Source organism: Rhincodon typus, chromosome 4, assembly GCF_021869965.1.
Source record: "Rhincodon typus isolate 14 chromosome 4, sRhiTyp1.1, whole genome shotgun sequence".
In the NCBI taxonomy this organism is placed as follows: domain Eukaryota; kingdom Metazoa; phylum Chordata; class Chondrichthyes; order Orectolobiformes; family Rhincodontidae; genus Rhincodon; species Rhincodon typus.
This window is the reverse complement of record NC_063335.1, coordinates 47,494,845-47,517,207: the sequence shown is the minus strand read 5'-3', so window position 1 is coordinate 47,517,207 and position 22,363 is coordinate 47,494,845. Positions and strand designations below refer to the sequence as shown.

General features: G+C 38.9%; 1 protein-coding gene across 8 annotated transcripts in view; it reads left to right on the top strand.

Annotated features, from left to right (window-relative positions):
* cyrib (CYFIP related Rac1 interactor B) overlaps positions 1-22,363 on the top strand; it is a 183,903-nt gene that overhangs the window by 91,679 nt on the left and 69,861 nt on the right. For 7 of the 8 annotated variants that reach the window (XM_048595732.1, XM_020513008.2, XM_048595738.1 and 4 more), the window contains one exon: positions 15,746-15,781. The exons of the other annotated variant lie outside the window; for it this stretch is intronic. The gene's annotated coding sequence lies outside the window, so the exon portion shown is untranslated. The remainder of the gene's footprint in view (positions 1-15,745; positions 15,782-22,363) is intronic. 8 annotated transcript variants of the gene reach the window in all.

The window sequence follows — 22,363 nt, the reverse complement described above, 5'->3', positions numbered from 1 at the left end:
TGAATTACTGATTTATTTTGTTTAAAATGTCTTAATGTTCTTTTAGCTTTAAATCACTTTAGTCTCCATTATTGTAGTTTTCCAAAATAGCGTTGTAATATAGCAATCATGACAATATCTCTTCTTCTTTGACTTGTGTTTGCATAATAGTTACTGATTTTGTTTTTTTTCATATTGGTCCTACTTGAATGCAGCAAGATGACAAGAACATCGGGCTTCCAGGCTGTAGCTTTTAAATAAAGGCTCTGAGAAGCTGAGTCGAATTTAACTTAAGCAGGTGTTGCATGTTGTTATTAATTGCCCCCTTGACCAAATTTCTGTGCACATAACATTTCAGTTTTCTGGAGTGATCTTGTGGACAGCATAATCCCACCTGATTTTATGCAGTATTCCATTTGGAACATTTGGAACGTTGCTGCCGTGTTGGTGCCTTTCTTTTTGAACTCTTAGTACGTGTATGCAACTAAAGCCTTTCAGCATTAATGGATTGAAACAAATTCTGTTGTTCAGTGTTACAAAGTAGAAAAAATGAAAATGAAGTTGAAGGTAAATTCCTTAATTCAGTATTGCTTTTAGAATAATAACACTTTTTTTTGCAACAAATCTAAAATTGAAGATTTAATAATGTTATTGACTGAATATCAAAAGTAAACATTTGAATATGTATTGCGTTCTTCCCTGTTTTATTTGACATTTTCATCAAATATGTGAGTAAAATGAATATTGAACATAATTCTAGGTGGTACAGTTATTGCAGTTTCTAGCTCTGTACTACTTTAGAACATAATTTGATTTTAAATGTTATTTCTATCTCAAAAGTGATATTTCATTCTGTACAGTACTTATGTGCCCTCCTAGTGTTAAAAGAAGAATAATAATCCTGTATAGTTTAGTCTTTCAGTGGCATAGTGATGTCACCCAAGACATTTTTTTAAACTTAGTAAATCCTTCATTTTATCACATGGCTGCCCATTCAACAGTAAGACCACTAATTTTCCAATGTGGAGAAATTAGATTGTGATTAAATATGCTTTCCTCATTAAAGTATTACAGCTGACTCACTCAAGGTGAGCAGGATTCAAATCGTGCCCCAAAGGTTTAAAGGAAGTGGAAGTCTGTGTGTTGATTTACTTTAAAATTTATGTTCACGATGTAAACTTTAAAAGACAGCTCAGGTACTCTGAAGGTGCTTTGCACAAGGAGGGATAAGGAGAAGTTATTTGCAAGTACCTTCAAGCTGCCACCAAATTTTCTTACTTTCCCTCAAACTCTATTCCAGGGAGACGTAGGTAGGGAACATGAGACCATGTACTGCATATTTGGAATTGATTCGAGATATAAGTGCTTTAAATCTTTTTTTTTCAGATGATTGAAGATCATTTCTGGATCATTTGTGCTGTGTAGCTATTTATGTTGCTTCAGCAGAAAAGCTTCAGTTTGCTGTGCCAGTGGTCTTTGGTTATTTTTCTGCTTCCTGTAGGTTTTTCTTTGGTCACTATTTGTAATGAACCGTATTTGCATAACTGATCTAAATGTCAGAAAACTGACAAAGTGCAAATCAGCAACGAGCCTTACAGATTTTGCTGCACAAATTACATTGGCTTTATGAGTTGGTTAGCTAAAATGTAGAGAAATACACTAATGGCTTTTGCTCCCTGTTTTTAACACAATGCTTTCTTTGCCTATTTGTACACTACTAGAGGAAGTATATGCTAATAAATTGCCCACAATTCTGTCTGTCACCATGGCAATTTTTATTTCCTGTTCTCTTTGTTATTAATATTTTCTGTTCAGAAGTGCATCCTGCAGAGAGTGGAGTGTGGCAGTTTAAGTGTGGGATTTAGGGGAGAGGTATTTTTTTCTGCCTGCTTGTTTTCTGAACTACTTTCACAAATCAGTGGGGGCAAGAGCAGACTAAAGCCCAACAATTAGGAGATTATTAAGGGATTAACTGAGAAACACCAGGGATATGTAAAAGTCAAAGAACCAGAGAACGGTGGCTCAGCGGTTAGCAGTGCTGCCTCACAGCGCCAGAGACCCGGGTTAGATTCCACGCCTGGGCGACTGTCAGTGTGCAGTTTGCACATTCTCCCCGTGTCTGCGTGGATTTCCTCCCACAGTCTAAAGATGTGCAGGTTAGATGGATTGGCCATGCTAAATTGCCCATAGTGTTCAGGGATGTGTAGATTAGGTGGGTTATGCGAGATGGGTCTGGATGGGATGGTCTGGATGGTGTGGACTTGTTAGGCCGAAGGGCGTGTTTCCACACTGTAGGGATTCTATAATGATATTTTATGAGACTAAAGTTAAAGTGAGTATCTTTAAGACTCAGTAATTAGAAAAGTTAGCAAGTAAAACTAAGTTTAAGTTTAAGTCATGGCAAATAGAATGTGTGACCTGTCATATGTGGAAGATCATGGATCATACTGGTGTCCTAAATGACCACATGTGCTTGAAGTAATCCCAACTGCAGAAACTTCAGCAACATGGACATGGTATAAAAATAAATTAGGTGATGTTGTGTTATTAGTTAAGGAGTCAGTTATTGCAGTCAGGTGGGACAATATCTTGGAAGAGTCTTCAAATGAGGCTTTGTGGGTAGAGCTTAGTAAAACATGGGGGAAGTTACACTGCTGGGAGTGTATGATTGACCCCCAAACAGCCAGTTGACAATAGAGGAACAGCTATGTAGAAAATTCACTAAGGTATATACAAACAGTAATAGGATAAGTCTATCAGGGGATTTCAGCTTCTAGAACATTGATTGGGATAGTCCATAGTTTAAAGGGTTTAGAGGGGACTGATTTCTTAATGTATTCAGGAAAGCATTTTGTATCACAGTATAGAAGACTCAACGAGTGCAGTGCTGGACCTAATTCTGAGGAATGAGTCGAGATTGTGTTCAAGGTGGCAGTGGCTATAACAATGTCCATTTTTGTAATGGAAAAGAAAAAGGATGATCTGCAAAAAAAAAAAGTGGGGATTGGGGAAGGCGGATTTTATTAAAATAAGGCTGGATCTGGCAAAGTAGACTGGGAGGAGCTAATTCTCGGTAAATCTACAATATGTAGGGGAGCAATCTAAATGGAATTGGTGAAAGTACAGGCCCAATATTCCTTTTAGGGTGAATTGTAGGAGCACTGACCGGCCAAGGAAGAAGAGAATGTCTTTTAAATTGTACAAAGGGACCAAATCAAAGGATACTTTAGTAGAGAATAGAAAGTAAAGGAGGAAATTTAAAGCAATTATTAGAGTAAAGGAGGGTATGAAAAAGAAAAGTGGAGGGAAAGATTCGGATCAATCCCAAAATATCGTATAAGTGTATCAAGGGGAGGATGAAAACCAGGGAAAGAGTAGATCGCGTTAGGAGGAAATCTCTGCATGGAGCCAGAGGACTGGTTGTTATACACATATTTAACTGTCTTCACTTTGGAGAACGAGCGTATATGTATAGAATTAGGGACTGTTGTGGCACAGTGGTGGTCTCCTTACTTCTAAACTAGAACGCCTGGGTTCAAGGCCCTCTTGCACCAGATGTGTGGAAAGACATCTCTGGATAGGTTGATTGGAAAATACCTGTAGGTACAGAATTCAGGAAGAGAAACTAATGAGGTTCTTCAGCAGTTTGATCTAGGGAGTGAAGAGGTATTGGAGGTTTATATCGGCTTAAATGTGGGTAAATACACAGGTGCAGATGCGTTGTATTCCAATCTGCTGTGGGAGGCGAAGGAGGAAATTTAAGGGGCTCTGACCCGAGATTTAAAGGCCATGACTTAAACTTAGTTCGTCTTTCTTGCTAACTTTTCTAATTACTGAGTCTTAAAGATACTCACTTTAACTTTAACTTTAGTCTCATAGAATATCATTATAGAATCCCTACAGTGTGGAAACACGCCCTTCGGCCCAACAAGTCCATACCAACTCTCAGACCATCCCATCCAGACCCATCCCACATAACCCACCTGATCTCCACTTGAAGAGGCAAGGTTTAACTACGGATAGTCAGCGTGACTGTCAGATGGAGGTCACGCCTAACAAATTTGATTGAATTTTTTGAGTTGGTGACCAGATGTGTATATGAAGGTAGAGCAGTTGATGTGGTTTATATAGATTTAAGCAAAGCCTTTGAAAAGGCTCCACATAGGAGACACTGATAAATAAGATAAAAGCACATGGGATCCAACTCTTGACAATTGGATCCAAAATTAGCTCAGCGGTTGGAGACAGAGTAGTGGTAGAAGTCAGTTTGTGTGACGGGCGGCTGGTATCGACTTGCGCACCACAGGGATCAGTGCTGGGTTCCTCATTGTTCATGATGTGTATAAACGGCATACGTAGGAATGTGGGCGATGTGATAAGTAGGTTTGCAAAAGATTTGAAGATTGGCTGGGTAGTTATTAGCGAGGAAGAAGGTTTTGGGTTAAAGAGGACATAGATGGATTGGTCAGTTGGGCAGATCAGTGGCAGATGGAATTTAACCCAGAAGAGTGAGATGATGCCCTTTGGAAGAAGCAACAAGACAAGGGGGTACTCAATGTAGGACAGGGCATATGGTACACTTGCCTTTATCAGTTGTGGCAAAGATAATAAGAGCAGAGAAGTTATGTTGCAAATGTACAGAACTTTGGTTAGGCCAGAGCTGCAGTACTGTGTGTAGTGCTGGTCACTACACCAATAGGAAGGATGTGATTACACTGGGGGGATTTAAAAAGAGATTCATCAGGATGTTGCCTGGGCTCAAGTAATTTAGCTATGGAGAGGCTGGATAAGCTTGGAGTTATTTTCTTTGGAGCAAAGAAGATTGTGGTGAGATCTACTTGACATGTGCAAGATTAAAGGATGTGGGCACGGTGGATAGAAAGCAGCTATTCCCGAGTTGAAGGGTCAGTAGCAAGAAGGCATAATTTTAAGGTGGAAGGCAGGAGGTTTAGAGAGGATTTGTGGAAAGAACATTTTCACCTAGAACATCTGGGCATCTGGAATGCACTGCTTGGGAGGATAATAAAGATGAGAAATCTCAAAACATTTTTAAAAAGTACTTGGATGAATATTTGAAATATCATAACCTTCGAGGATATGGGCCAAGTGCTAGGAAGTGTGACTAGAGTAGTCTTTGTTGGTGCAGACTCCAGGGACTAAATGGCCTCTTCTCCATAGTAAGTTTCTATGATTCTAAATGTTTGTTAACTGTTCTCACCATATATTTGCTCCGTCTAATAGAAGCAAGACCTTGTACTTGTATATTGCTTTAATCTAGTGAAACATCCCAAGGTGTGTCACAGGAGCATCATTAATCAAAACTTGGTAGCAAGCCATCTGAGTGACTGAGACGGCTAACCTCCAACCATCTCTGTCTCAACTCAACCTGTTGAACTTCTCATTATACCTTTTGGAATAACCAGCTATATTGTTTATATTTTCCTGGCCAACCTCCTATCTTTTACTCTCCCTTTTTATAAAACATTCTTATCCTTGACTTCAAATCGCTCCATGACATTGCCCTTCCCTGTTTCTGTAACGTCCTCCAACCTTACAACTCTCTGTATTCCTCCAATGCAGACATCTTGTGCACTTCCAATTTTCATTACTTCAGAGTCGATGGTTGCCCTTTAATTACCAAAGCCCTAACTTCCGTGCTCTCCTCCTTTAAGACTCTTCTTAAAACCTCTCCTTTGAGAAAGCTTTTGGTCTTTGTGGCTCTGGGTAGATTTGATCAGGTCATATTCATGTGGATTTACCTTGAATGCTTTACTATGTTACAAATACAGTACTATATCAATGTGGGAATTGGAGACAATATGATAGCTCAACAGGGAAGGAAAGAAAATGCTTTGCATGTGGACTGCAGTGGGGGCAGCTTACCTGCTCAAGGGTAACCAGGGATGGACAGTTTATGCTGTGTCAACCAGCGGCACTCATGTGCCATGAGTGAATAAAAATAGAAAATAATATGGTGGATAGTGAGAAACTATTTCCTGTAAAATCAGAGCTAGGTAATTTTGTAGTGAAATTGGAATGCAATTTTTCACAGAAAAACTAGAACTTTATTTTTGCCACAATAGATAGTAGATGCTGGGTCACTTGTAATTTTCAAGACTGAAATCAATAAATTTCTTTTTTGGTTAAGTGTTTTAAAATGTATGGACAAAAGGCAATAAATGGAACTTAAAAGTAAATGGAACTAAGATAGAGAGCAATCTATTTGTTCTTAATTATGCGGTGAGGACAATATTGTTTGGGCCAGCATTTATTGCCTGTCCCTAGTTGCCCTTGAAAAGATGGTGGTGAGCTGATTCTTGAACTGCTACAGTTCATTTGCTGTAGAAAGGCTTGTATTGCTGTTAGGAAGGGCATTTCTGAAGGGATGGCGATATATTTCCAAGTTAGGGCGATGAGGGGCTTACAGATTCCCTTATATCTGCTGCCCTTGTCCTTCTAGATGATAGTAGCTGTGGGTTTTGAAGGAGTCTTTCTGAAGTGAATTACTGCAGTACATCTTGTAGATGATGTGCACTGCCCCTACTGAACATTGGTGGAGGGAGTGAATGCTTGTGGATATGGTGCCGATTCAAGCAGGCTGCTTTGTCCTGGATGGAGTCGAGCTTCTTGAGTGTTGTTGGAGCTGCACCCATCAGGGCAAGTGGTGAGTATTCTGTCACACTCCTGACTTGTGCCTTTGTGGATGGTGGACAGGCTTTGGGGAGTCAGGAGCCCAGGCAGCTACTCCATGAGTCCATGCATTGCAACTGGTGTGCTGACACCATTCACAGCATTGACTTCTGACTTCTGGTTCCAGAAATTGCTACCATGCAGAGACCTTTGGAGTCCAGGCAGAAGAAAAAAAAATTAGTAGGAATGATCTGACCTACTGTTATAGCAACATTATTTAAATGACTAGTCCAGGTTAGTTTTTGGTTAATGGTTGCTCCCGGAATCTTGATAGTGGGGTATGCAGTGATGATAATGGTATCGAATATCAAGAACAATATTTAGATTCTCTCTAATTAGAGATGACGACTTGGAACTTTCAGACCAAGCTTGGATCTTGTCGAAGTCTTGTTGCGTTTGGATATGGACTATTTCTGTAAATGCAACGTCACGAATGGTATTGATGATTGTGTAGTCACCAGCAAACATTCCCACTTCTGACCTTATGATGGAGGGCAGGTCATTGATGTAGTAGCTGAAGATTAATGGATGAAGGACACTACTGAATCATACCTAGCACAAAGGAAGATAGTTGTTGGAGGTCAGTCACCTCAGTTCCAGGACATCTATGCAGGAATAGAATTATAAGCTCCATTCCTGCAGAGATGTCCTGCAGCTGAGATGATGACCTCCAACAACCATCTTCCTTTGTGCTAGGTACGATTCTAATGAGCAGAGAGTTTTCAGCCTTAAACCCTTTGACTGGAATTTGCCAGAGTTCCTTGGCGTTACACTTTACCAAATGCAGCTTTGATGTCAAGGGCAGTCACTCTCACCTTACTTCTAGGATTCAGCTCTTTGGCCCATGTTTGAACTAAATGGGGGTCAGGAGCTGAGTGACACTCGTGAAAGCTAAACCGTGCATCAGTGAGCAGATTACTGCCAAGCAAAGGCTGCTCTAACAGTGATGATATCTTCCATTACATTACTGATGATCAAGAGTAGACTGATAGGCTGGTAATTGGCCAGGTTGGATTTGTCTTGCATTTTGTCTACAGGACAAACCTGAGCAGTTTTCTACATTAGGTAGATGCTAGTGTTGTAGCTGTATCAGGACAAAACCTAATTGATCAACTAGTTTTGAGGGATCGTAGGAACTGCAGATGCTGGAGAATCTGAGATAACAAGGTGAAGAGCTGGATGAACACAGCAGGCCAAGCAGCATCAGAGGAGCAGGAAGGCTGACGTTTCGGGCCTAGACCCATGTCCTATGGCTTTCCTTTATGCTATAAATTAGCTCCATGGAGTGGAATGTGTCAAGGTCTGGGAACTATTCTGCAGTTTTTTTCTCTTACCTAGGAAAGATTGTGTAGAGAAGTACATAGAAAAACGAATTTCTTAAAGAAGTATTGTGAGAAGACTGATTTCTACAATTTTACTATTGTACCTGCAAAAATGGATCAAAGATTCTTGACTATTTCTCTTTGTTCAGAACTTATTCCTCCACTTTATAAGTAGAATATAAATTATAAGTGGAATGTGTGATTAAGCATCTTTTACTCTTCAGAATGACTTAACCTTTGTAACTGTTCCTTGCATTGATATAAATTCCATCTTTCTGCTGACTTGGCTAAATTTACTTTAAGTTTTCATTTGAAAGCCTAGGAATGTAGTGTATGTACCAGAGTTGGTCCTGGAACCATTCCAGTAAAAATGGTCTTGGTGCAGGAGATAACAAATGTTGGACATTGCTTTTCTCAACAGCAAATTTTATCTGCATTTACACAGTGGAACAGGAGTTTTGTGCTAACTCAGAACAATGTCAAGAATTGCAGTTTGAGGTTTAATACGTTGTTTAAACTGACTATATCCTTTTGATTTTGAATCATTGTATTATTTTTACAAAACTATTTTCAGATCAATTGCTCATATTTTACAATGGTCTGGTAATTAAATGTCATTTTAAAATTTGGTGTATAATCGTGTTACACAAGTGTGGTACAGTACTCCCTTTCTTCTTTTACTCTATGCATCTCATATTTGAAGATTCAGTATGGTAAACTGTTGTCATGCTTGATAAGTTTTCTGCCCAATTAGCTTGATTCTCCCCATTTGCCTTGATAAATTTTACCATTCTTTTGGCCCCCCATCAACATCTTTTGACATTACATTTAACCTTGAAGTGGCTCTTGTTTTGATATTTGATGTTGTCATATTAAACTTTGACAGTATTTTGGTTGTGACTTGCTGATCTTGTATTATTTATTGGTCTGGATTTTCACTGAGTCACATTATTGAAGCAGACCTTTCAAAAGGTTGCAGGCTTGGGAGTGGTCCTGATTCTAAGAATCCTGACCCTATTCCTGGATTTTGGTTTTCAGGAATGCCTTTAAAAGATTGGTTTGGATTGCAAACCTGAACCTGGCACTTCTGCCCAAGCGAGCTCCATTGTGGGGATAGGCATGGTTTTCTCTTTTTTTGTATTTTGTTGGCGTTGTGTCAGTTTTTAGAGAGTTATAATTCATAGCACACCAGCATTAATTATAGCCTGCATGAGGAAGCCTTTTGAAAAGTAAGCTCATGGCCTCTGTGCCAAGTTATGCCTCCTACCCCCAAATGGCACACATGCCACTTTCCTGCCCATTTGCTGTATTAAAGCAATTAACCCTGTGGTGAAAAAGCTTTAAAAGAAAGTAATTCATCAATATTAGGCCAACAAAAGTGTCAATCATCCAGACCCTTTAAAGTTTCAATGTAAAAACATGGAAAACAGGAAATAGAGAAATTGCCCATTGGAAGAATAAGCTTCCCAGGCAACTTTCCACTTGGGCCTCATGTCAGATCTTTAACTTGGTCCTGATTTTCGCTTTCTGTCACACATCCAGTCTTTGGTGATCCAGAGACTGGAAGATTTGACCAATTTTTTTTAATTTTGTATTTCCTTCAGCTGTCTGTGAATTGCTTCCTCTCTCTCTTTCACTGTCTGCTAGCCTGCAATGAATTGCACCATCCTTGTTATTCTATAACTTTGTCCACATTTGCTTTGTTTTGCTGTAATGCAAACAAGAAATTGTTTTACTGCTAGTGATGATTAAGAATCTCTTGTTACTACTTAGGACTATATAAAATTCAAGACCAAAAATATTAAGTTCCCAGTTCTGTGCAGGTTCAAACATATTGCTTCAGTACCTGAGGAGTGCTAAACATTGAGGAATCATCAGTGACAACCCTGAGGTCAGGAGCTGAAGGGGCCCTGGTGGAACCCAAACTGAGCATCAATGAGTACGTGATCCTTCCATCAGTTTGGTGATGATCCAGAGTAGACTGATTGGGCAGTAATTGGCTGTGGGTTGGATTTGTTCTGCTTTTTACAGACGGGTCATATCTGGGCAACTTCAACATTGTTAGGTGGATGCCAGTGTTATCGCTGTACTTTAACAGTTTAAGGACATACCCGCAAACTCACAGAATTTGAGAATACATCCAGGGTTCCTTGATCTACTTATTCAAAAATTTAAGTATTCTAAACAAGTTTCTTTCTGTAAATTACTGACTTATACAATTGACATGGGGTGTAGTTTAATACTACATTGTTGGTAACTGAAATTTACCACAAGGAAGAGAAAACAAATCAGAGTACATTTTTGTATTACTGAAAAATGGAGTTATAAATGATATTATGATGCTGACAATGATCGTAGCAATTTAATGGTGAAGAGTTTTTGTGTAAAATTTAAGGTTAGACCTGTTGGTTTTTAATAGCGCACATTTAGATTTTCCCACATGTTTCTATTTAACTTATAATAAAGATTGCATTTGCACAGGACTTGATCACATCTTCAAAATGGTATAACATTTTAAAGCCATTAAATGGTAATTGTTACGTAGCAGAAAAAACATCCAATTTACATACAGGCTCAAAGGCAACAAACAGACAGCTAAATGAATGTCTGGGTAATTTGTTTTTGGAACCAGTTGAAGCAAGAACGTTGACACAACATGAGAAGAAAATCCCCTTTCTTCCAGTAGTGCTTTGGAATTTTTGCATCTATTTGAGTTCTGTTAGTTAATTTGGATCTTCACACACCTTTTTTTTTGCTTTAGGGATTTGGAATTAACCGTAATTCCAAAATAGCCATTGTAATGTGTAGATACAGCCTGTGACATCAATTGGCTGTGACAGAACAGGCCATAGGAAGCATCTGCACATGTGTCTATGATGTCACTGTGTTCCGTGGGTGGCATGGTGGCTCAGTGGTTAGCACTGCTGCCTCACAGCACCAGGGACCCAGGTTCAGTTACTGTCTTGGCTGATTGTCTGTGTGGAGTTTGCATGATCTCCCCATGGCTACATGGATTTACACTGGGTTCTCCGGTTACCCCTCACAGTCCAAAGATGTGCAAGTTAGGTGAATTGGTCATGCTAAATTGTCCATAGTGTCTAGGGATGTGCAGGCTAGGTTGATTAACCATGGTAAATGCGGGGTTACAGTAATAGGGTAGAGGGCTGGATCTGGGTGAGATGCTCTTCGGAGGGTCTGTGCAGATTCTGGGCTGAATGGCCTCTTTCTGCACTGCAGGGATTCTGTGTCTATTATCAGCACACACATCGCTAACCAGGAAACCATGCAGTTGAGATGGAGGCTGGGGCCCTTGTGGGAGCAGGGACACGTCACTGCACCAGGAGTGAAGGTGGGTGAGGTTGCACAGGAGCGGGAGAGATAGGGAGTCATCTGCTGATTGTGCATCTTGTGTGTTTTTTTTAGACTTTAAAAAAATCAAATATCTGAAGAACTTCTCTTCCTGCGGAGCCATCTTTGATACTGACAGTTGTTTTCCCTTGCTTATCAAACATGTTGGTATTCTCTTTATGCCTGCACAGTCTTTGTGCAACCTACAGGTGGCATTTATATGAATCACAGCCTTCAGGAATAGTGGGTAAGTGTTGGAAGGATTAGCAGGCTGATTATCAATCTGATTGAACCAAAAACTGAACACTCCGTTGGCCAACGAGTTATTGAGGGAGATTTGAACTTGAAGCTTCTGACTTGGAGGTACGATGCTACCTACTGAGGCCAAGGACTTCTTACAGTTGAGTTCTGGGAAAAATGTGAAAAGTGTTTGGCACTGGAGTTATATTCATTTTAAAAACCAAATCCTGATCAAATAGTTTTGTAACCCCCTGCCACTGCCCTCTCCCCGTCCAAATTGACCTTCATCATCCAAGTACGACAGAATATGCTATTTTGCTGTTTTTCATTCTTGCATTTATTAGTCTCTGTAACATCCAAAAGTTGAATGATGAAATGATTTTCCTTCTACATCTCCAATTTTTGAACATTTCCTTGGTCGGAAATTTTAATAAGTTGTATAAACATAATACTGGATAAGAGTGCCTACTAGATCATATGACAATAAAGAGTATATAAAGTTGGCTAATTCTAGCAAAACCTGACGTGTAGTCTGTAGTACATTCTGTAATGTAGAAGAATGGCTGAATAATATAGTATTTTGATCTTCAGTTCTGATGATTTGGGAATTGGTATGAAGAACTCCAATAAGTTGTAATTTCAGTGTTCTCCCTTTCCCCACACATTCCTTAATGTTATAACGTCATAGAATCATACTACACGAAAACAGACACTTGGTTCCAACCAGTCTGTGCTCAACATAATCCCCAACTAAACTAGTCCCACCTACCTCTCCGGGCCCGTATTACTCCAAACCTTTCCTATTCATGTACTTATCCAAATGTCTTTTAAAGTTGTAATTGTACCCACATCCATCATTTCCTCAGGAGGTTCATTCCACACGCAAACCTGTGGAACCTGTGTTTTAAAAAAAAATTTGCCCCTCATATCTTTTTTTAAAATCTCACTCCTCACCTTAAAATTGGGCCTGCTAGTCTTGAAATCCCCCATAACAGGGAAAAGGCAGCTACCATTAACTCTCTCTGTACCCCTCATTATTTTGTAAACTTCTATCAGGTTTCCTCTCAACCTCCCATGCTCCAGTGAAAAAAGCCCCACCCAATCCAGCCTTTCTTTATAACTCGAATCTTCCATACCTGGCAACATCCTGGTAAATCTCTTCTGAACTCTCTCCATCTTAATAATATTGGAATGTGTTCTAGGTTTAGTCCACCACCAACTGTAGATTTTCATTAACTACTCAGTTATGGAAATGAGTATGAACTATATTACTGCAACATCAGCAGTTAATTTTTTATGGTATTTCTTGCTTTGATCTTGTTATGCTCATTCTAAAGCCAGTAGAATTGCTGAAGAACCTGCTTAATCTAACTGGCACTATTTTCACTGACCAGTCTAACCAATTGAACAACTCAGTAAATTAGGCTTGTGAATCCTCTCTACTTTAGTGCAATTAAAAGAAAACCCTTTTCAGTACCCACCCTATTTCAAAGTCAAATAAGTACATATTGTAATGTGGGAAATGTGGAAGTCAGGTTACTTAAAGAAAGACTCCACTTGTAGCAATAGGACAAAGACCAAACAAGCTCTCTTTGAGATGGTGATTTAGGAATAAATAGCGGTTTGCTCTTTGAATAGTATTATGGATCTTGTCCATTGCTTAAGAGGACAAATGGAGTGTTTGTTTAATACTCATCAGTAAATTAACAAAATAACAGCTTGACATCTATAAGTAGTTTACAAGGATCTCATTTTAGACAATGGGCTCAAGTCTTTGCAGACTTGTTGATTCAGAGTTGAAGGTGCCTTTACCTGAGCCATTTGTGACATGCGTAACATTTTCCATTTTTTTTTCTATTTAAATGATAACCTCTTCCAAGATTTTTTTAAAACTCTCACATGAAAGGTGCAGCAGGTAGTTAAGAAGACAAATTGAATATTGTCCTTCATTGCTAGGGGGATGGAGCTTAAAAAAGGGGAGGTTATGCTCAACTGTATAGCATGCTGGTGAGGCCACACCTAGAGTACTGTGTACAGTTTTGGTCTCCTTACTTGAGAAAGGATGTGCAGGCATTGGAGGGGGTGCAGAAGAGGTTCACTGGGTTGATTCTGGAGTTGAGAGGCTTGGCTTATGAGGAGAGATTGAGTAGACTGGGACTGTACTCATTGGAATTTAGAAGAATGAGGGGGAATCTAATAGAAACATATAAAATTATGAAGGGAATAGACAAGATAGAAGCAGGGAGGTTGTTTCCACTGGCAGGTGAAACTAGAACTAGGGGTTGTAACCTCGAAATAAGGGGGAGCAGATTTAGGATGGAGTTGAGGAGGAACTTCATCACCTAAAGGGTTGTGAATCTGTGGAATTCCCTACCCAGTGAAGTAGTTGAGGCTACCTTATTGGACATTTTGAAGGCAAAGGTAGGTAGATTTTTGAACAGTGAAGGAATTTAGGGTTGCGATATGCAGGCAGATACGTTGAGCTGAGTCGAAGAAAACATCAGCCATGATATTATTGAATGGCAGAGCAGGCTGTACGAGCCAGATAGCCTACGCCTGCTCCTATTTCTTATGTTCTTATGTTCTCATGAAACATTTTAAATTTCTCTACATTACATTTCATTTGCCGGCCTTGTATCCAGTTCTTCAGAATACTGAAATCCAACTTGTTTATCCTATTTAGCTTTGGAGTCTAAGTCTAACACCTTCATTGGGTTTGTGATATTTTTACTTTGTTGTCCAGTGTATTTCTTGATATACCTTGCAGTGTTCTTGTTCAAAATGCTTGATTGCTTGACATCATCAGCTCTCAGTAATTAGAAGACTGTTTCATGATTGGAGTCTACCATTGTCCTCCTTTGTTTCTGAAACATTCACACACAATTGTGAAGAGTAGTGAGTAGCTGAAGAAGGGCAGCAGTACTCCAGCTGAGACTGAATTCAGATAAATGGACAAATATTGACTACAGAGAGTTCTCTTGTATGTTATATTGCTAGCATACACTTGTCTTTCAAGAAATCACACTCTTTCATCTATTTTGTCTTTGTAATTTGTGCTTGTATCACTGGAAGTGTTTCTGAGCAAGACTGTTAGCGCTCACCTCCTTTCAATAGGTTCTGATTTTTTTTTTGCTCCATTCCTGTTTCATGTTGAACTTTAAAGTGCTGCTTTGCAAGGGGGAGTGGGGAGTAGAAATGAGAATAATGAAGCTGCAGAGTGAGTGTGGAGATATTTAACTAATACAGCAAGTGTTGTTTCTTGATACAAGCGTAGAGCAAGTTCATTCACAGATGACCAAGGATATTTCTTCCTGAAAGCTAATTTGATCTTGTTGATAGCAACAGTAGGCAGAAGGAACGCATCTAAGAGCAAAGTAATTGGAGAGTAACTAATTTAACTGAATGGAGCCTTCTGCTGTTCTGAGATGCTGTTCTGCAGAATATTACTAAAACTTTAAATTACAGGATGTCTGAAATGCAATTAATATAATGTGCATGTATAATTGGCAAATCTAAAGCTTTAACAAAATTGCCACACTTCATAGAGGCCAAAGACTAATAGTCTAAAATTAACACAATTAAATATACATAAGTAATCAGGATGAAGTGTACTGGAAAATGGAGTTAGTGCATAAAGTGTACTCAATTGAGCTGCAACAATTGCTCCTTTAATATTGGAAAATAACCAAAATGTACTTCAAAGACATAGGGCAGCATACACACTTGAAATAGTAAATTACATGTTAAGAGAGGCAATGGAAGGCTTAGTCAAATAGATTTGTTTTAAAAACAGGCCTTTAAGAGGTGGAAGAGTCTTCTTTAAGGATGGAATGCCAGAGCATGGTGTCTTGGTGGCCAAAGGTATGAGCATTAATGTTGAGGCAAAGGGAAGGAAAGAGATGTACAGAAATAACATGTGACCTGTCTCTCAGCCAGAGGTGTGTGGTGTGAGATAACAGTTTTCAAAGAAAAAAAAGTCATTTGAGTTGAGAAGTGAACAGTAACATACAAACACTGAGCTAATGTGCTCCCAACCCAAATTAAAGACCATCGAAACTTCTAATTTTGGACCAGTAAATATTTGATTTGTGAAAGGCGTAAATTATTGACTTGCAAAATTGTAGACATAAAAATGCAGACTAAAGAATTTTTTTTCATCATTCCAGACTGGGAATCAACAAATAAAGAAGCAAAGGTTGTAGGTAAGTGCTGGTGTTTTATTTCAAAAACAGTAAATTGTACATAATCCATACTAAATTAAAGGCTGAGGCTGCTTATCTTGCTAATGTGGAAACTGTGTATGTAGTAATTATAAACCGTTCTTAAGGTTCATGCAAACCATTTGTCATCACATAAACTGCAATTCTTACACATTACTAAAGAAATGGAAAATACTTTTTCTAACAAAACAGGAGTATTTTTTAATCAGATTGCACAGAAATTGCTTTATATTTGGTTTAAAAAAATCAGTGTCAGTCTGGAAGTGTAATATTACAGGATTATGATGCATCTTTTCATGTTCGAATCTTGGAACTTAAATTTGATTAATTCTCACCTCTGGCTCAGGGTCAGCAATTCCATAAGAACTTGATTGAAAGGGTTTTTTGGCTCTGTCTTTTCTTGATCCCTCCCTGATTTCCAGTTTAAGAACAACTAAATTTGTCAATTGACCTTCAAAAGTTGATTGCAGCATCCAAAAATGTTGGTGACTTTGTGTTGCGCATAGTGAGAGAAAAAACAGAACCGAGCATGCCAACAAAGTGTTCAATTAAGTAATGCCTTGCTGTAAGGGATCAAATTTCATGTCTATCTATTAAGAAAGCTTTTTATGATTAGCAAACATGAAAATATACCAGATGAGATAACAAGGTGTAGAGCTGGATGAATACAGCAGGCCAAGCAGCATCAGAGGAGCATGTAAGCTGACGTTTCGGGCCTAGACCCTTCTTCAGAAATCTTTCCGAAGGGTCTAGGCCAGAAACGTCAGCCTTCCTGCTCCTCTGATGCTGCTTGGCCTGCTGTGTTCATCCAGCTCTACACCTTGTTATCTCAAATTCTCCAGCATCTACAGTTCCTACTATCTCTGAAACAACATACCAGATGGCTTGTTTTGGTGTTTTTTTTAAGAAAAAGACTTTTGGAACTGCGAAACTATGCTTCTGAAATTTGAAACAGTGAATGAAATGAAAAATTGAGCAAATGATAACTTAATTTTTCTTAAACCCTGTGATCAATCTCGCCCTGTATAATTATGAATAATCATGGGAGCCATGCATGTCCTGACTGGTTCAAAATCATGGAAATCTTTACAAGAAAATTTGTGGACTATCACCACAACGTTTGCATAGTTCAAGAGATGGTGGTATGTCTTTTTGAGAACTGGGGAGAGAAAATTAATTAGGCATTTCTAGAGTAGCCCAGATTCAAGAACAATAATAAAATGAACTCATTAAAATTGAGAGTGTCATTACAATTGGTTTGAAGGTACAACTTTTGAATTACCCCTATCTGAAGTTTAAATAGTGAGACCACTTGTATAAGTGTGGAACTCTGTTAAACAACCAAAAGATCATGGGTGTGAACCATCAGAAAACTTGACTGGCTTTCTAGTAATTCATGAAAATATGCTGATCTCCTTTGCATTTCTTTTGTAATTTATTGGGATCTTGGACCAGACTGCCAAATTTATGTTATGATCTGATAAGGGACCAGTGAACTTTTATTTTAGTGTCAACTAAGTGTGATCCAAGAACTTTATAAGAGAGTGAAGCTGTAGGTTTCCACGGTTTGACCAAGCAACAAGAAAACATTACAGTTCTAACTTTGTACAGTAATACCATATATACACATAGACACAACTTATTTCCCAAAATCCAGAATTAACCTGAAATAAATGTGGGTAACAGACAAACTGTGATCAAACACCACAAAAGTTCATCAGATAGCAACTGTCGTCAAGGCAGATCTCGCCAATTTATTGTCTGCACTCCAAATGTGAGTGAAAGTGAGGGTTATCAAATTTCATTAAAAAGTTTTCAGGTGTTGCAATTTGTTATGTTTTAAAGGCATAACTTCAGAACTCCCTCAAGAGCCACTCTTTAATGGATTGTCTCAATAAATGTGATGCCAGTCCCCTGAAATCTTAGAATTGGACTCGAGCATCTACTGGCAGCGCAATTCCAGCTTTTTGCTGACAGCCAGTTTCACTAAGCTAATACTGCCCTTGGATATTTTGTCAAGCTTTAATATTTCTCACTTGCAGCAAACTATTTGTGGGCTTTCAAACCCCACCATCTTAAGGATGGTACCAAATTGAGTAAAAAAAATCCATGCTGGAAAGCTTAGTCATAGGCTAAAAGATTAGGAAATTTTTGAGAAACCAGCAAAGGATGAAGAAAAAATAGTGAGAAAATGAAGTGTAAGAGAAAACAGGTAACAATTATAAAAAGCTGACATGAAAGCTGCTAAAAGTACTTAGCAAGGAAAAAAGTAGCAATAGTCAAAGTTGGTACCTTAGAATATCAGACTGGGAAAGTAACAAGCGGAAGCAAGGATATGGCAAAAACCGTGGACAGTACTTTGCACGTCTTCGTTGTAAAAGACACAAAAAAACCAACAATAGTAGAAAAGCAGAAGGCTAAAAGTCCGGAGAGGAAATTAAAACTTTCACAATCACTAGAGAAAAGGATACCAGGAAATCTGGTTAGACTAAAGGTTGATAAGTCTCTTTCATGGATAGCCTGTGTCCAAAGGTCCTGAAGGAAATAGCTGGAGATATAGTGCATGTATTGGTTGTCATCTTCCGAAATCACCTAGATTCTGGAAAGCCGCAGTTGTATTACCGTTCTTCAAGAAATAAATGAAACAATGCAGGAAATCATATCTATCATTAGAAAACGATGGAATCCATTATAAAGGAGGTAGTGGTAGGATATTTAGAAAATCATAATACATTCCGGCAGAGTCAACATGGCTTTGTGAAAGAGAAACAGTTTTTGATAAATTTGTTAGAGTTCTTTGAGGGTGTAACTGGGGGGGTTCATAAAGGGGAAGAGTATTTGGGTATCTGGTGGTATTCGATAAAGTGCCACATCAGAGTTTACTGAACAAGATGAGAGCTCATTGCGTTGGGAGTGTGATCTACTAGCCTGGGTAGAATATTGGATAATTTCATTGCAATCCCTTCACAGTCAGTATATCCATCATCAGATAAGAAAACCAAAGCTGCATACTTTGCTCCAGGTGCAGTTACACCAAGGCTCTGTACAATTGCAGCAAGATATCCTTGTTCCTGTCTTTGAATTCTGTCTCTGAGAAGGCCAACATACTGTCTGCTGCCTTCACTGCTTGCTGCACCTGCTCCCTCTTTTGCAATCTATTGCGAATTAGATAATCTGCCTTCCTGTTTTTATTACCAAAATGGATAAGCTAACATTTATCCACATTGTACTTCATTTGCCATATATTTGCCCACTCGCTTAACTTGTCCAAATCATGCCTAAGCGTCTCTGCATTCTGACAGTTCACCCTCCCACCCAGTTTTGTACCATCTACAAACTAGGAGACATTGCATTTAGTTCCCTCATCTGAAACATTACCAAGTATAGTGAATAGCTGGGATCCGAGCACTGATCCTTGTGGTACATCACTAGTCTCTGCTGGCACTCAGAAAATGACCTGTTTATTCCTACTCATTGTTTCCTGTGTGCCAATTTGTTCTCTCTCCATATCAGTACACTGCCCCTGATCCAGTGTGCTTTAATTTTACTTAATAATCTCTTATGTGAAATCTGGAATTCTAAGCAAACCACATCCTCTGACTTCCCCTTTTCAACTCTAATCACTACATCCTCTTGACATGGTACGTATGTGGACCATGATTTCCCTTTCATAAATCCATGCAGACCCTGTCACTGACTTCCAAATGGTTTTATGTCTTAAGTCTTTTATAATAGACTGTAGCATTTTTACTACCAATGTCAGGCTAACCTGTCTTTAATTCTCTCTTTTTCTTTCTACATCCTTTTTAAAATAATGGAGTTATGTTAGCAACCTTCCAGACTGTATAGAATCTTGAAAGATGACCATCAATGCATCCATTATATCTAAGACCACTTTCTTCTGTACTCTGGGATTTAGATTATCAGGCCTTGGACATTTATTGGCCTTTAGTCCTATCAATTTTCCCAAAGCCATTTCCCTATAAATTACAATTTTTTCAGTTCCTCCCTCTCACTAGACCCTGTGCTGCCCAACGTTTTTGGGAGGTTATTTGTGTTCTGCTTTGTGAAACCAGAACTAAAATATCTCTATTGAATTGGTCTGCACCTCTTTGTTCCTTGTTATAACTTCTTCTGTTTCTGATTACAAGGGGCCTACATTCTTTTTCTCTTCACGTAGCTATAGAAACTTGTACTATAAATTTATATGTTCTCATAAGCATGCTCTTGTGCTGTATTTCCCCAACCTTAACAATCCCTTTGTCTTTCCTTGCTGAAATCTAAGCTACTCCAATCCTCGGGCTGCTTTTTGTTTGGGCCAATTTGTATGCCCCTTCCTTACTATCCCGAAGTTCCCACTTTAGCCATGGTCACGCCACTTTTGCTGTTGTGGCCTTGTTTCAGACAGGAATGAACAATAACGATCAAATGGCCTTCTGTGTTGTTATAAATCTGTGATTCCTCTTTGGATCATCCCGCAGCTTCTTTCTGTCTGAACAGCCTATTTGCAACCAACTACTGCAACTGCCCATCATTCTGTTTCTTGACCATGTCTCCCAGCTTATCCATGTGATCAGTTTTCATTCTCCTTTCCTAGAAAGCATTGGGTCCCTGTTTATTATGATATTGTAATGGTAAGGCAACTTCTGGTGTTGTCAAAAATATGCTCAAGTATAATTCTAAACTGTCTAAGTTTGTGGCAATCTCGTTGCCAACCTTGTTTTCCCCTGATGATCACAGGAAGATTTACTTTTCCTGGTTGTGGGCGAGATCAGCTGTTCTTCTGATCTGTATGGTTTGGCTATTCCGTTCATTTTGTCTTAAATCAGTAGTTTGTGGTGCAAAACAGAAAATTTTGTGGCTGTTTAAGATGCATTTGTTGTAAATGGGCTAATGCAGTTTAACATTTTCCGTGTATTTGTTTCAAATTTCCTGATTTATTAAAATAAGTGCAATGGTATATCTGCGGTTGAATTTTAAAAACACTGAAGAAGAGTGACAATTTTTAAAAATCCTGTGTGGTCTTGATTTTTCTTCAAACTTTGTATCAAATCGCTTTAAAGACTCGATCTTCAGGGAATAAATTTATGGAAATTAATTGACATTGAAATATCAAAGTTTTTGTGCTAGGCAATAATAGAAGTGCAAAACAGCTTTCGAGAAAATGGGGTTCTCAGTTAGTAGTGGAGCAGATGCATTAAGATGTGGTAACTAAAGGGCAGCTCCCCAGAGTCTGGGAACTTTAAAGATGTATTTCAATGTCCCTGTACAGATGCTAATAACTAACTTCTTGCCAAGTAGATTCCTTTCTTTATTGGCAGAAATGTGCTTCTTAGATGTAACTGAATTTCTGGAGTTCCAGGACGCTTGGACAAAATTCTCCTGTTGTCTGCAAAATCAATTGCTAAAGATTTCACTAGAATTAGCAGTAGCCCTAAAATCAGTTAAATTTTGAATTTCCCAGGCTGTAAGGAGTTGTGGTACCAGTCACTATAGTTTTCAACTTTGAAATTAGACTTTACAGGTTTTAATAAAGACAGACTGTTCACTTTGGAAGAGCATGTTCAGAAATTCCATACAGCTGATTTCAGTGCGAATAACTCTTCCCGTTCACCTCCTTCCAGTCTCTCTTTTTTTGGGGGGGCGGGGTGGCACTACTATCTTCAGTAACCTGCAGTACAATAAACCTAAGCTGGGTTTCCTCCTGCCTCTGCTGTGTCCCTAAAGCCTAGAGTTCACCTCCACTGGAGAATCCCACCTTCAGATGTTTCACAAGGATTGAGACCAATACTGCTATAATTTTCGTAGTTGCTAAAATTAATTTGGTTTGTGCAGTAAGCCCACACTTAAAGTTGTGGCACACGCAACTACTGAAATTGGAGAAACTCAGCATCTGTGGAGTGAAAGTAGAATTAATGTTTTGAGTGCAGTGATTCTTAACCGATAGCAGCTAGGAAAACATGGGAAGGCCAGAACAGGTTTGGGCCATGCAGCCCCTCAGACCTGTCCACCATTCAATGAGATCATGGCCGATCTATGGCTGAGCTCTATATATCTGCATTTAGCCCATATCCCTTAATACCTTTGCTTAACAAAAATGTATCTATCTCAGATGTCAAATTAACAACCGATCCTGCATATACTGTTGTTTGTGTGTGGGAGTGCTTCTACCATGTCTCCTAAACGGTCTGTCTAATTCTCAGACTATACCCTCCCATAGTTACAGAAAAGGTGGTATTTATGTTGATGACGTGGGTGGGAGGAAAAAGAAGTGACCAGATAAATGGAGAGGGACCACCTTTTCCTAACCACTCTCTGCTCTGAAGATGGTTCACTGAACTTGAAACATTAACTCTGTTTATTCTCCACAGATGCTGCCAGACCCACTGACTTCCTGTAGCAATTTTTATTTTTGTGTGTTTCAGATCTCCACCATCCACATTTTTCCTTGATATATATCTTAAAGTTGTGATAGTGTTCCCAAAAGTCATAATTTTAAATGAAACGAGTGTGTGAACTCCGTTTCCCAGTGAAACCAATATAAAGGCAAGTTCTGTAGAACTT